The 15,769-nt window shown below is 34.1% G+C and overlaps 1 long non-coding RNA gene across 1 annotated transcript; it reads right to left on the reverse strand.

The window, feature by feature from the left end:
• Nucleotides 1-10,843: 10,843 nt before the first annotated feature.
• On the reverse strand, nt 10,844-15,246 carry LOC109119163 (uncharacterized). Its single transcript, XR_002026375.3, has 3 exons — nt 15,118-15,246; nt 13,975-14,035; nt 10,844-11,132 (listed from the first exon to the last, which is right to left on the reverse strand). It is a non-coding gene; the product is annotated as an uncharacterized lncRNA (long non-coding RNA).
• Between the last annotated feature and the right edge of the window lie 523 nt (nt 15,247-15,769).

A 15,769-nucleotide genomic window follows, 5' to 3' on the forward strand; every position in this document is an offset into this window, starting at 1 on the left:
TGTTAGGACTCTAATTTCTTTAGCAGTCAACAAAGGCTGGAACATGTAACAATTGGATGTAAACAATGTTTTTCTTCATGGTGATTTAAATAAATAAATTTACATGGAATTACCACATAGACTGGCAGTGGACAGTATTGTAAATTGAAAAAAAAGTCATTGTATGGCTTGAAGCAGGCCAATAGACAGTGGTAGTGGTATGACAAGCTAGCAAACAACCTCTACTCAAAAGGATATAGAAGGAATGGGTGCTCCCTTGTTTTGTTGCAGTATATGTTGATGATATCTTTCTAATTTGGACTAACATAGATGATATCACTTATTTAAAGGTGTTCTTACATGAGCAGTTTGGAATAAAGGATTTGGGCAGGCTGCTTTATTTTCTTGGCCTGAAAATATTGTACAAATAAAATGATATTCTTATATCCCAAAGAAAGTTTACTCTTGACCTCTTGAAAGAATTTAATTCTATGAGTTATAGAACTGCTACTTCACCATTGGACTCTATTGAAAACATGAGACTTACGAAAGGCACACCACCATCAGATATACTCATTACAGAAAGCTTGTGGGGAAACTCAATTTTCTCACCAATAAAAGGATGGATATAGTATTTAGTGTGCGACACCTCAGTCAGTTCATGTTATCTCCTAGAGAGCCCCATTTGAAAGCAGACTATCATGTTCTTAGATATCTACACCATAATCCTACATTAGGAGTTTTCATCTCTAACAAATTTGACCTTACCATCAATGCTTATTGTGATTCAGATGGGGACCTCTAGGAATTCTGTAAGTGGCTATTTGGTTCTAATGGGTGATAGCCCTATTAGTTGGAATTATAAAAAACAACCCACATTGTCATTATCTTCAGCAGAAGCAGAGTACATGCTATAAGACAAGTAGTGGGTGAAATAGTATGTCTGGAAAGGTTACTTGATGAGCTCTCTGTGTTGTTCCTTACCTATTCATGTTTCCTGTGATTGTCAAGAAGCAGTGCACATTCCTTAGAATCCAGTATTTAATGAGAGAACTAAGCATATAGAAGTGGATTAACATTTCGTCATAAACAACAGGCAGCAAGGGTTGATCACACTCCAATATATTCCCACAAATTCGCAGTTGGCTGATGTCTTTACTAAAGCCTTAACTGGAGTCAAGCATCAAGTTGTCTGTGAGCAACTCACCTCCAACTTGAGGGGGCGATGAGAATTGGATTAGCTATTAGTTAGTTTAGTGTCTACTGTTCATTCACAAAGTTAGTTAGTTAGTTAATGTTCATTCACAAAGTTTGTAAGTTAGTTAAGAATCACAAGTTACACACTTCATAGTTAGTTGAGTTTGTGCTAGAATTGTTCGATTTTATCAATGTGTATCTGTACACATACAATGTATTGATTACTACTCAGACTTTTACATTCTCAATAACATATTTTCTCTCTTCTCTCTTATTGTTAGTAGAAGCTCAAACCTCCATTATTGGAGGAAGGTTATGCAACTTGAGTTGTTTTTTTTGTCATAGGAAAATGGAGATTATGCTAATGGAAGATAAAAACTTTACAAATTACGTGATCCAAGAAGTGACCTTTTGACTTCTTTAACCTAACACCTTAATATGAGTTTTTTTAAATAATAATAACAATAGTTTAAAGAGAATAATAAAAGTAGGTAACATAATAGCCTAAATCATTATTGATCTAAATTATTTATTCCAATGCATGATGTAATGCTTTCACTCTTCCGCCTTTTGAGGATGTTAGTAGTTTTTTAGTGCACCCAACATATCAACAATGAAGGACAATATATTTGCACTTTCAAAGATGAATTTGGTCCTTATTATGTTAGTAACTCCAGTAAGTATTATATAATAATATCATAAGAACTATTATTTAAAAAAGGGATAATGCACAAGTACCCTCTCAACCTATATCCGAAATCTTAGAGACACACTTAAACTATACTAAGGTCATATTACCCCCCTGAACTTACTCTATTAATAATTTTCTACCTTTTTTTGGCCTACGTGGCACTATCTTGTGGGCCCAATGCTGGTTGACTTTTTTCTTCAAGCTAGTGCCACGTAGGCCGAAAAAGGGTAGAAAATTACTTACAAAATAAGTTCAGGGGGTAATAGGACCTTAGTATAATATAAGTGTGTCTCTGGGATTACGGGAATAGGTTGAGGGGTTGCTTGTGCATTTTTCCTTTAAAAAATAATTAATGAGTATAGGGGGTAAAATAGTGATCCAACATTTTAGAGCTTCCCACTTTTAGAAATATGATATGATATGATGATTCTCTTAATAATAATTCTTTTAACTTAAGGTGAATCCCCGGTTAATTTCTTGAACCACTTTTATGAATTGTTTTTAAGAAAATGGTCAAAAGGTCCCCTAATCTATATTCGAATTTTTAATTACACACTTTAACTTTACGAGACGCCTATGAACCATCGGAACTGTTTATAACTCCCTAAATACTTAGTTGGCAATGCGAGTATACTTTAGTCTCTTTGAGAGAGTGAACATAAGAAAACTATTACTAAAACATTATATTTAATATCTTTTTTCAATAAATATATGTATTGTTTTTAATTATTTATTTTCTTTCTTGTCTATAGCAATACAAAACAAATATGTCCATCATTTACCGTCATAGTCATTGATGCCACCATCATATTTACCGAATTCTTTGTTGTTGATTGCAAACAATTTGAAACCCCCATTGATAGATGAGCCAGGTGATTAGTTTTTTTTTAGAAAAACCAAGATAAAAATCTTAAATGGAAAGAATTAGAGGACAAAAAAATCATGAGAAATCATGAGCTTAGAGATATTATAAATGAAGATGATAGAGACGTGCTTAGGTGTTGAATTCTTTTTGTTAAATTAGAGAGGTGATAAATATGGAGGTGGAGGTCGTAACGATAATTTCTTATACGACAGTGATGAAAAAATTTGAGTCCCGACAAATTCACCTTGTGAGGAAGATTAAAAAAATAAAATAAGACCCACAAGGTATTCCTTAATATTTTCCTCAAATCAAGCTTTCACAAAAACAAATTAAGTCTGCAAAAAGATTGAAGAAGAAAGGATGAAGAAGGACGAGGGAAAGCTTTTTAAAAAAGTTTATTTGCTGAAACACACGTGTTAAGCGTGTGTGCCTCACCACAAGGCAGATGGCTGGATGTCACGTTTTAAGGGGGTATTTATTAATTTAAAAATCATTTTAGGGGGATAACATGACCCACACGAAGTCTAAGTATCTAGTCAAAAATCCTAATATAGATTGGGTGGGTGAGGTGGGGGGGGGAGGGGGGTATTTGACCATTTTCTCATTCTTTTTCCTTTTTTAAAAGTGTGATTCTTTTTCAAGAGAATTTCTAGTTAATTTCAGTTCTCGAACAGATTGATTTTTGAAATGAAATTTGTGGATAAGTGAGTTTTTTTTTATGGATCGATACCAAATTCAAATTAAATAGAGGCAAAAAAGGAATTTCTATCACTTGCTCTTGACAAGTTCTCGAATAAAACATGAAGCGATTTCTTCTTCACTTGGATTATTGTAATATCTTCCGTACAAACTCACCACTATCAATCCATTAGGTTTTGAAAATTCTCAAACGACATACATGCCATTGGGAATCACTGATTTAATTAGAGAACAACCCCGGCCAAGACGATCAAATTATGTATCGGCAGCATTTTGTGCCATACTGATCTCCAAAATCATTATAATGACTTTTTAATCGGTATGAAATATCACCTTTCTGCCTTTCTCTTTAAGGGTAAATTCTTTTCTTGCGGCCTTATTGTGGTAGAGGGGAATCACTCTTGCGTTTTCTCTCTTGGGTAGGTCAGTCTCGCTCTCACTTGTCAGTAAATATATCTGTTATGGTATTGCTCTCATGTCATTCCAATAGTGATTGTCATGAGTTTTTTCGTTTCGAGGGGGGAATGAAAAAAGGTAAATAAAAACCTTAGCCAAAAGAAAGGGATTCTCGGGGCCCGAACGAGAGCATGTAGAGGCAGCAAGGTAGGTATTCTCAAAAAAGCAAGAAAAGAAAACAGGCAGGGAGGTAAGAGCAAGTAAGACTAGGTTATAGCAAGACAATATAGGTTAGAAAGCTCTTACCGGATGAAGAGGGTTCATGTCACCCGTCCCCTTGACCCAAACACGAACTAATCCTTCTCTCTCTAATGTATGCCGATTTTTGTCAAATCATTTTTATCACCTTCAAAAACAAACTGAAATTCTGTCTTGACATGATAAATAGTGATGCCCACCTGCAGAGCGTAGTCCTCCCTGCCCTTGAAGTAGACTAGTTCTCGTGTTTGATATTATCCCTAAAGCCTTTTTGTAACATGAAATCCTTTAGTATAGAAGTACATTTTAGGTATGGTCCCCAAGTTTCTGCACGTGATAGAAAAGACGAGAGCATATATACTTATATGGTAGAAACATTTGAAACTATATCAGTAGTACCCAATGATCCTGCAATAACACAACCTAATTCTCCCCACCCCATAACTATAACTATGGACTTGACATCTCATGGTGGTACTGGTTCCCAACTACGCTTCCTTCCTTGCTATCTACATCATCTGTCCAATCCAATCCTAGGTAGTTTTAAAAATTGTATCTAATTTATAATCTATTCCAATGCCAAATAATATATCTAGTGCTCTTTCAAATGTACTGATAAATATTGGCCCAAAAATGGCCTCTTCTTTGCGGGAAGAATTTAATGTAAATGTTACTCAAATTAAGGAACAAAATTCTACTGAACTAACATGTGTAGCATTCAAAAAGAAGTCAAAACTATCGCCATGAGAAATGTGGATCAGTCACAACAGAGGCAATCCTCTGCATCTCAATCACTGCAGATCACAAATATCGATCTAAAGACTGCTCTAGCACCAATAATGGAACCTATACCTTTAGAGAGAACCGAAGAAACCAATAAGTCATTAGTGAAAGCCAAAACTAAAAACCTTGCATTAGCTTATATTGTTTCATCATTGTAAAGGTCAGTCTGATTGAGGAAGAGATACATGAATCGTGAACCTCATGACACATAGATTATTTACTAGGAAGGGCAAATGTGGAGAACAAAAATGTTTCCTATACACATCAAAGTATATGAATCATGCCATGGAAGAGGATATTGAAATTCCCGTGTCATAAGACGATTTAAGGAAGACGTTGATTTCAAGGAAATAAATGAAAAGTTCAATAAGAAAGAAGTTGTGACTTTTTCAGCAAAAATGACAAGTCCAAAGAGGATTATTGGAATGAGGATGGAAAAGAGATGGATGATAATGATGTTAAGTGAATCCAGAGAAGTACATCATCCACTTTAACATGATTATCATTTAACTCTTTTTCTTCCTAATTTCCATCATCCACTTTAGCTTTATTATTTTTCCTGTAAAGTCTCAAGCATCTTTCTTAATGAACTTTTCGTTCATTTTCTTGAAATAAAAATCCTACTAAATCTGTTTATGATATGGGATTCCCATATCCTCTTACCAGTGAACAATCTCTTGAGATTTGATGTGTATATAAAGCAACTCCATTTTCCCTTCCTAGTGAATGTTTTATGTGCCAAAGACAACCTCGATACACCTTATATCTTCTTAAGCACACTGAACATTAGAATAATTAGAGGATATATATACATGCAACGTGTTAGTTATGAGTATCAATAATGACTCCAGAATTTCTTCAGTGCTATGTAATTGTAGTGATTCCATTATTGTTGCTAGAGAAGACTCTAAATTCATATATTTGGTCTCGAGTCATAGAGATATAGGGGATCGCCTCGATTCTGATGGGAGATAGTTTTAACTTCTTGGTGAATGATATAACTATCAGCTCGATTTTGTTTCATTAATAACTAGAGTTGGAGTAGCATTCACACTAATTACTTCTAGCAAAGAAGATATGAAAAGATTCGTCGGTACACATCAAAACTAACTAGATCCATTGATTGACATTAAAAAAGATCATAAAGAAGATACCAATTTAGAAAATTACCTAGGACTTGATTGAACAGGTTGTATGGATAAAAAGGAAGGAAGTGTATTTCAGAAACCAATACCATCATGAGATGTTGAGGCAATAGTTTTAGGTGTAAGTGAGGAAAATGAAGCTATATTATAGCAGGATCGACGGGTATAAATATATGTACTTTGAGGTGATGGAGCATACATAACCTGCAGTTCATATATGTCACTACCCTGGAAGCCTATATACTCATAGATTCTCCCACGTGCAAAAATATGTGGACCATACTTCCATCGTTTTTCCATTCCAAAGGATTTAACATTCTAAAGACCTATGGTGGAAGGATGAAGGTTCATATCGATTAGAAAGATTTTGTAATAAGCTTCAGAGTTTTGTATTACAGAAAGGAGACTATTAATGCGTAATTGGGTTGTCGTGACTGGGGTTACTCTTTGATTAGTGCAGTAATTCTTGTTTCCATGAATATGTTTTGAGATATGTGAGAACTATGAAAATAAAATATAAACGTCAACACACCAGTTATTAGGACTCTATTCGACTTTTTCCTTTGTATTAGGAGACCGATAATCCAAGCTCTGATACCAAATTGTCACGAACCAAAGCACCTTGACTTAATCCCCTTATCGGATATGTCCCAAATAAAGCAAGGATCCATAGGATTCCATAGACCTCATCTTGTCCATATTTCATCCAGTCTAGCCTAGCCTAAAATATTCAACTCCCCAACCCAAAAGTTTTGTCACTCATTTTCTTTTATGATTAGCTCACCCATTATGATAGGGAGCGTCATTACCATAAAACAAACTAAATATAATTGACCTATCTGATCAACAGAGGAGCATACACAATACATAATGTCAACGTATACCACTTGGTTCTTGAATTCAAGAGAGAATAATAAAGGAATAAGAGTTTAAGCAGATAATACGAAAAATAGATAATATTCGATTTCATACTTTTGTCGATGTAAATAATAAACTATGTTAATCACACACTTATCACTACTATTCATTGGATACAATTATCAAGCAAAAAATACAAATAAACGTATCTGATTTAGAATATCATTTACTAAATCAAAGAAAGGAATTTATTTTTTAAATAAGCTAAAACTCATTGACAGGATAGTAAAGGTTTAAACAATTTTGACTTGTTTTTATGAAAATAGAAAAAATGGGATAAAATAATTAGGGTTAAAAGAAAAGCATTTGTTTTGAATTTGGGCAGTTAACCGATCTGTGAACTTATAAATTTTAAAAATTGACATTCAAATCTTTAAGTGACTCATACAAAAAGGGTCTTAATATTTTATAAAGAGACTATTCACTCTCAAACTAATTAAAGAAAAGTCTTTAGAGAAAATTTGAATTTAACTATAGAAGATAGGGCTACTGTATTATTAGGAAAACAAGCAAGAGTTATAGCTGAAAAAATAACAAACAAAGCTAAGAAAAGATTCAAAAGGAAAGGGTTTATTACCTTTTTCTGAGCATGCAAATGTGGGCGATGAGATTGATGAATAAGCTTCCACCTTTGTCTTAATTAACTCTAAAATAGAAAGAAAAAATTTTGAACTAGAAAGTTATAGGCAGTGACAATGAGTCCAACATCCTATCCGAGTAAATATATTTTAGCCTTTGCGGCTTTGATACTGTTGTTCAAATAGTGAGAAGGAGAGAGTTATTTATAGAATTGAAATCTTTTAATTCTTAATCTGAACTTCGATGTGGGACTTGGGAAAAACTAAAATTTCCTAGAGGATAAGGATTGATGTTCGACAAACGTACAAATTCATACGATCTTTGAATGAAAGTTAAAGTCAAAGAAATTGAAAAAAAAAAGAGGTTAACATTGTGAACACTCTGGAATGCTTCTTTAGATGACTAGTGCAAATATATTGAAAAAGTGTAAGAAAAATAAATGTGGCCATATTCTATTATATAATTATCATATGACACTACTTTCACTTAATACTTCAATTACTATTAACATCATAAGTTTATTAATTATTATTAATATATTTCAAAAATAGTAATATTCAATCATTATTATGTTTTATATAGAGTTGAAGTTTAACTATATTTTACCAACATTTTAACAATAAGGAAATTTATACAAAAAGTATAACAAGGATTAAACGCAAATTATTTCTGAAGTTAGAAGGATAAATTTATTCTGTTTCTTTAAAAGTTAATAGGAAGATTATCACATATAAACTTCAAACATGTTGTTGTCAAAATATATTTTTAATCACCTTTATTTGCACGTATAATATTGTTTTATTATGTAATGTATTGTATCGTATTGTCCTTGATAAGTGCTTATACTCTTAGATGTTTTGATAATCTTCTGACAAGTGCAGGGACCTGGTCCTCTGCAGAGTATGAATACTCGTTCAGTTGTTCAAGTGGTATACAACTGTAAAAGTTGTTTGCCTCAAAGAGTTGGTGAAGATGCAGAGTACTTCACCAATCAGAAGCGACGCGGTTGTTTGTTTGATGGGTAATAACTCTTCATGATATATATCAAACAAACAACAACGATATTGACTCATTCATTTAAAGAGAGAAAATTTCAATCTTCAAAATAGCAGGGACCTGATAGAGTGCTTCATTTGCTTTCTGTACCAGTTATTACTTTGTTGCTTGTAATTGTGGTTATATTGTACAATTTGTTTCTCTTGTGATATAAACGTTTCAATTTTGTGTGAATCATGGTAAGAACTAGGTTAAGGATAACTTAGTGTCTTGCTTTAAAGGTATATATTAAACAGTCTGGAAACTTACAAACTACTGGAACTGACTCAAGAGTTGGGGTTTCAGAGCTAGAATCCTTAACCCGAACTAGATGATAAAGATAACCTTAGAGATCATCTTTCTGGCCTTAAGGTAAGAAACGAATCAACCCATAGGCTCTAAGCTACCACCCTTCCATTCTAAGATTGGTTCATCTGGAAATTGAAAACGAACAATCCTAGTTCTACAATCGACTGAGGCATAACAGGAATTTAACCAATTCATGCCTAGAATGACATCGAAATCTACCATTTATAACTCTACAAGATCTCCTGAGGTGACTTTCTGAGATATATTTCTATATACCCGTCTAGCTATAACTGGGTCACCAACTGGAGTAGAGACTAAGTAAGGTTATGAGAGAGCTTATGGACTAACACTGAATTGGACTGCTATGTAAGGATCTACCGAAGAAATAGTAGCCCCTAGATCTAACAATGCATAAACATCAAGGTCAAATACTTGTAGCACACTAGTAACTACATCAGGAGAACCTTCCTGATCTTGGCGAACCTGAAGAGCATAGAACCTGTTGTGGCGCTAACCGCCATTTGTACCAGATGAGTTACCCTGTTGAGTAGGGAGACTTGTTGGTGCTGCTGAAGTTGTAGACTGAGTTCTACCATTACCACCTCCTTGACCCTGTCTAGAAGGACAATCCCTTAACCTGTGACCAGACTAACCGCACCCAAAGCATCCTTTTTTCCTCCGAGACACTAGCGCGGATGGTTTTTACCACACTTAGGAAAAATGGGGTAAGTCTTGGTGCCTGAAACACTTCCATAAGACTTAGAGCCGGTGTTCTAACCTTCTGTTCATACTTATTCTTGGAGGATAGAACACTAGTTGACGAAGGGGCTGGAGCTGAAAACTTCTACTGACTCTCCGAGCGATTTCTACCACTCGATTTCTACTAAGAATAGTCATAGTTCCCAGTCCTAGCCTTCTTATTATCCTTAGTCTGTTCCCTAAGCTTATCCCCGTAATCATGCTGAGCATATGTCATAAGCCTACAGATGTTCATATCTCCCACTAACATAGCATTTCTGCATTCAATTTTCACTAAATCTGACACTCCATACAAAAACTTATTCATCTGATCCATGGATTCAACAACCATGTGAGGAGAATACCTGGAGATTTGGTTAAAATTCATCCCATACTCTTGCATTGTCATGTTACCCTGCCTCAAGTTCATGAATTCTTGAGCCTTTGCTTCTGTCGACTCTATTAGGGAAAACCTGTCAAGAAAGGTCTCACTAAAGCAATTCCAAGTTATAGGAGTTGCATCTGTACCCTTATTTTTCTTCCACTGAGTGTACCAGATATAAGCAACATCCTTCAACTAGTAGGATGCCAACTCAACCCGATCATTCCTAGTGACTTGCATTACCTCAAAGATTTTCTTGATCTTATCCAAGAAATTCTGAGGATCCTAAGAACTCAGACGGATTTATACTAACAAATTCACGGACCCTTGTTGATACTAATCCACCAATTTCCTTCACATGAGCACGAAGCCGATTGTTCTGGTTAGTCATACTCTGAGCCAACATCTGTATGGAAAAACTGAACTCAGCAGTGGAGACTATTTGATCTAGGACTGGAGGAGCTGCGTTTGCATTTCTGGCGTTCGCATTCCTAGTGTTAGCTCTACGAGGAGTCATGATATGAAACGTAGAACGTAAAGTTATAATGATATATGATCATACCTTACGCACAATAAGAATAACAAGAAAGTGAAGTTTTCCTAAAACACTTTGTACCCTCCCTCTCATTAGATGTGATGCACTCACACCCATGAAAAGGACTCTACTTAGTGCAACTTTTCTGACATCCTAGGACTATTCAACCTAGTGCTCTGATACCAAGTTTGTCACGCCCCGAGACTACCCCCAAGATGCGGACAGGGGACCTAGGACCACAAGTGATCCCAAGCTAACCCCGTTGGCATGAAACATGAGCATACGAAAGAATATAAATTATTATGAAAGCTAAATCATACTTCAAATGAAAATATTGGGAAAAACCCATATGCTAAATCTGAGATATATGAAAACTGAGGAGTTCAATACAAAGAAAATATTAACTCACTACTAAGCTCAAACTAACTATGTCTGAAAATGGCCTCTAAACTGGACAAGAAATATTGGGACAAGCCCCAACTAAGTCTAGCAAAAACTGAAACTAAATGACTAAAATAAAACTCATGACTGTTGTCCTCGGATAATGAGGAATCATCATTGAATCTGTTGAATTGGAGATCGGAAATATATCTATGCATGATCTGGAAGTTGAGAACCTGAACCTACATCACGAGAAAATGTAGCACACGTATGTGTCAGTACTTAAAAGGTACTGAGCATGTAGGCTAAAATAAAGATGAAATAAAACATAACTGAACAAGAACAAAATCAAGTATAATAATATGAACAAGATATACTGAATTCTGAGCTAATTGGATGCAATAACAAATTTATAACATACTGAAACTGAAACGGGCATAATTTTTTACTTGGAGGTATGATTTTAGCAGGGTCGATGGATATGGAAAGCTAATTTAATTATCTATCTGTGTGTATGTCATGGGACACCGACTTCATTTTGTGCTAAGAGTTATAACCATCTGAATTTGACCCAACTATATTTTCCCCCTAAATGTCTGCTATTTCTCATCTACAGTTAGACATACGGACCGTAGGTCAAACGATGGTCCGTGCTGGTCAATCGTCATTCGTATTAGAGAATGAGTAAATAGGATGTTGATCGATGGACTCAGACTACAGACCATAGGTCCATCCATCGTTCAACACATAATCAAATTTTCTGAACTGGAATTTTGGAAGGTTTCCGACTTAATCGATGGATGTGCAGGACGGAATGTGGGTCAGGATACGGTCCGTCAATGGCCACCTTTGATTGCACCTGTAGATTTTCTAAAAAACTTGTTTTTGGTCTGTTTTGGATACGGGGTGTTACAACTTAAAGTGGAGGTTAGCATGTCAATCTCATCCTGTAAACTAGCTTTTAATTTCGCTTAGAGAAGATTAGTATACGCAGTTTGAAAAGTCCTGTTGAGACAGGTTGTGATTTTACTTCCTTGAGCAATGAGGTTTCCACGTAAAGTTGTTGTGCAATCTTAACCTTGTCCCATGGATACTGGTGGATGCATACATTCCAAAATCCTATATTGTTTGAATACATTTTTAGATAGACTGTATGGTTCATCGACATTACATAAGGTCACATATACATAATTTAAAGTATGAATCTAGAGGAAAGTAGGATATAATATTGAGTGTCACACCTCGAGCCTACAATCTCATATGACCACTACTCTAAACTATATATGTTTCCAAGAAGACCCTTGATCTGTCCTACTTCATGTAAAAAATTTAAAAAACCAACTCAAAAACTCTATTTTTAGAAATTTGAGAACTGAATAATTTTAGGTGTTTTTAAAAAAAAGTAAAACTTAAATTCATCTTAATCGTCTATGAAGCTTCTAATATATTGAAGATGGGTTACAAGGAAAGAACCCAAGCTAACTGAATTTTTTAAGAACAACATCTAATAACCATTTATAGTCTAGGTAAATCAGAGCCCTCTGAAAGTAAGGAGGTTTCAGTAATAAAGTTGCATGAAAGTGAAATTCTAGTTATGCAATTGCTACTGATCCAAAGTACCTAAACTGCATCATGAAATGATGCAGTGCCAAATGACGTTAATATACAGAATATATAGTATGTAACTAGTTTAAGTGAAACAAGTGGCTAAAACTCAATACACCAAGTAAAATGAAGAATTCTAAAGATAGAATGAACAAACTCAATTGAATAACGTGTGCTTTAACAACAACTCCTTAAAACTGAATATTTATATAATATAGAAAATACCAAAAATAATATAATTTTATTTTTCTTAGGAAGTGTCTCCAAACCGATAACCATAATGTGAGTCTCATGGTGACACAACATCTTTCCCACATTGCAACTGATATCTTATACCTTGCCAAGGTAAAGGATTAACATAGCTAATGGATCCTATCTCTGATCTCTTATCAAAAACTTACTAATGAGTCTCCCGAATCTATGACATAGTTCTAAATTTAGGATTACATGAATTCTTACCCAACTTAGTGCTCAATACTACAATAGAAAATATACATTGTGCTTAAAAACTATAAAGATGTTCCACTTTAGGGAAAGTATCTCACTTTAGTGGAAAAAATGATAATATGATACTTTGAGTCTATGCTCAATAATCTTCTTCGAAATTGAACCAATATGAACCAACCATACTTTACTTTAAAACTTGATTCTGCTTTTTTTCAAATTTGACTATGTTTTTTTAATATTTGAGATATGCTTTCATTAAAGTTGAACACGTTTTGTTTGACAAATTTTCTATACTTTCTTTATGAAAATATGCATCTTGATGCAAAGTATACTTTCTCAAAATATTTCTAATGTAATGCACTAGAAGAAAAATATTCTTTTTCAAAACTCTTCTAAAATAATGCACTTGAAGCAAAACATACTTTCTTGAAACTCTTCTAAAATATTGCACTTCAAACTAAATATACTTCTTCAACTCTTTCTTGAAAGACTTTTTAAAAACTTGTAAAGTATTCCACTCATTAAAATAAAGTATATGAAATATCATAACAAGGTTATCCAATAACTTAGACTAAGAAGGGGCCATGAGGTAGAATAAATACGAGTACTCAATAAAAAATCATCAATGATATGAAAAGTAATAATTTCAATAATAGGATCAAGAATCAACAATTTGAAATAGGGAGAATTTGAAACAATAGACTCTGGGTAAAAAAAATATAAGCTTTGTATCTTACTAACTAAAATTTCTATCACGACTCAAGGTGGCCCCTAAGTGTAAAATGGCGTATAGGAACAGAGAGGCCCTACACAATCCACTCAGTGTTCAGCATACAAGAAAATAAAATAAAGAGATTTAAAAGATAGTTTCAACATATTAAGAGTTTTATAGGAAAAGTAGAAATCTAAACCTCGTCTCAAAGACATCTTGTATGTAAGAGTATATCGGGGTGTAGCCGGTGCATCAAGTTCTAAAACAAAAGTAAAGACAAAATGGGAATCAAGTTCGTTCCTCAGAATATAAGAACTCACCGAACCTCAATCTTCTATATGATATCCCTAGTCACGGAAGTGCGAATTTATAAGATATGTCCTACATTTGAGAAAATATAGGCAAGAGTATCCGTTAGTGCAAAATATGTACCAAGTTTGATCGTCAAGTATAAAACATTTGAAGACATAAAAAAAGAGACATTTTCATAGAGTCCAATGACCAAGATAAATCATGAATGTAAAAGAACTAGAAGACATAAGTTATAAAACATGGTCAATGCAAATAGACATCATTTTAATTCACTTGTGAGTTACTTCATGAAGTAACCTTACTTCATTACTATGGAAAATTTACCTTTAACCAATATATAAGATCATGTATGCTATCAACACAGCATTTGATATTACCACATTAAAAAGAAGTGTCCTACTTGCTGAAGTAAGACCATGAACTTCTAGCTTATGTGAATTCACTATCTAATTTCTACTAAGACAGTCATCCTATAGGGGCACTCAGATATGGAATAAAAAGATTGCTTCTATAGAGCTCCCATCTCAATATCCTCGCAGTGCTAGTAAATCCTACGAAATATAAATTTTCTTAACTAGTCTTTTATTATTCGTGAAAGAGCATGTCATCTTACCAATCCAAGCTAAGTCATATGTTATCCATGGAAAGGTACAATGAAGTAATCAATCCAAGCTAGGTTTTATTAGAATAACTCCTTTTATATGTTTGATTCATTTTAAGTAAGAAGATCTTTCAACCTTATAATCCTTAATGTGAGGAAACCTTTCACATTCATGCATGAGTTAGTTATGTGAGCAATCCTTTCACAACAATTAACCACAACAACATATATGCTTTTACTCTCAAAGAAATCTACCTCATATCCATAAGATCATGCATAATTCAATAATTCATCTTTCATAATTCCAGACCCACTTTCAATCATCAATATCTAGAAAATGGGGTTAAGCATGGTTTCATCGGGGTTAACCTTAAAATAATGAGATTATATCAATTATGCATAAAAATTCATAAATAAATTAATTAAATCAACATTTAAAAGAACCCATGACATAGACGAAAAACCCTCAATTGAGAATATCTAACTTTATAAATTGGAAAATTTAGGAACTCAATGAAGCAAAGGGCTCCATGGATAAAAACTATCATACCTTATAGTTCAAAGCCCACAATTGATGGTGAATTTGGAGACTTGATCTTGAAATCCTAATCTCTTCTACAAGTTTTTAGAGAGAGAAAGTTTTGGAGAAGGAACTTGGAAGAATTTGGGGAAATTAAAACAATGATTTAGAATGGTTAAATTTTAGGCTTAAAATACTTATATAGGGTCTAGGATTAGGATTAAAACAACCTAATTTAGGTATTAGATGTATAGGAAAAGACTTATATAACCTTGAAAAAATAACTACTGAGTTTTATTTTCTCTAAGTCAATCTCCATGGATGGGTCTACCGTCCGTGCACCATTCTACAGTCCTTGAACATGTAAATCATTGCCTTAGAATAACTTTTACAAGTCTTGGGTTCAATCATAAGTTCACTGACTGTGACTCTTCCACCTTCCTTGAACCCTTCCTTAGACCCTTGCTACGGAATATTTTTCAGAGGACTAAGGTTCAAGAATGGGTTCACTGGCTGTGGACTTCCACTATCCTTGAACCCATCCTTAAACCCTTGTCTTGGAATATTTTTTGATAAAATGATCAAAATGGTCCTTGGTGTATAGGAGTTGAAGTATTTTGGTCCTTTTTTATATATCATCTTATCCAAATAGTCCTTATAGTATACGTAAAGATGATCATTT

This window comes from Solanum lycopersicum, chromosome 12, assembly GCF_036512215.1.
Source record: "Solanum lycopersicum chromosome 12, SLM_r2.1".
In the NCBI taxonomy this organism is placed as follows: Eukaryota; Viridiplantae; Streptophyta; class Magnoliopsida; order Solanales; family Solanaceae; genus Solanum; species Solanum lycopersicum.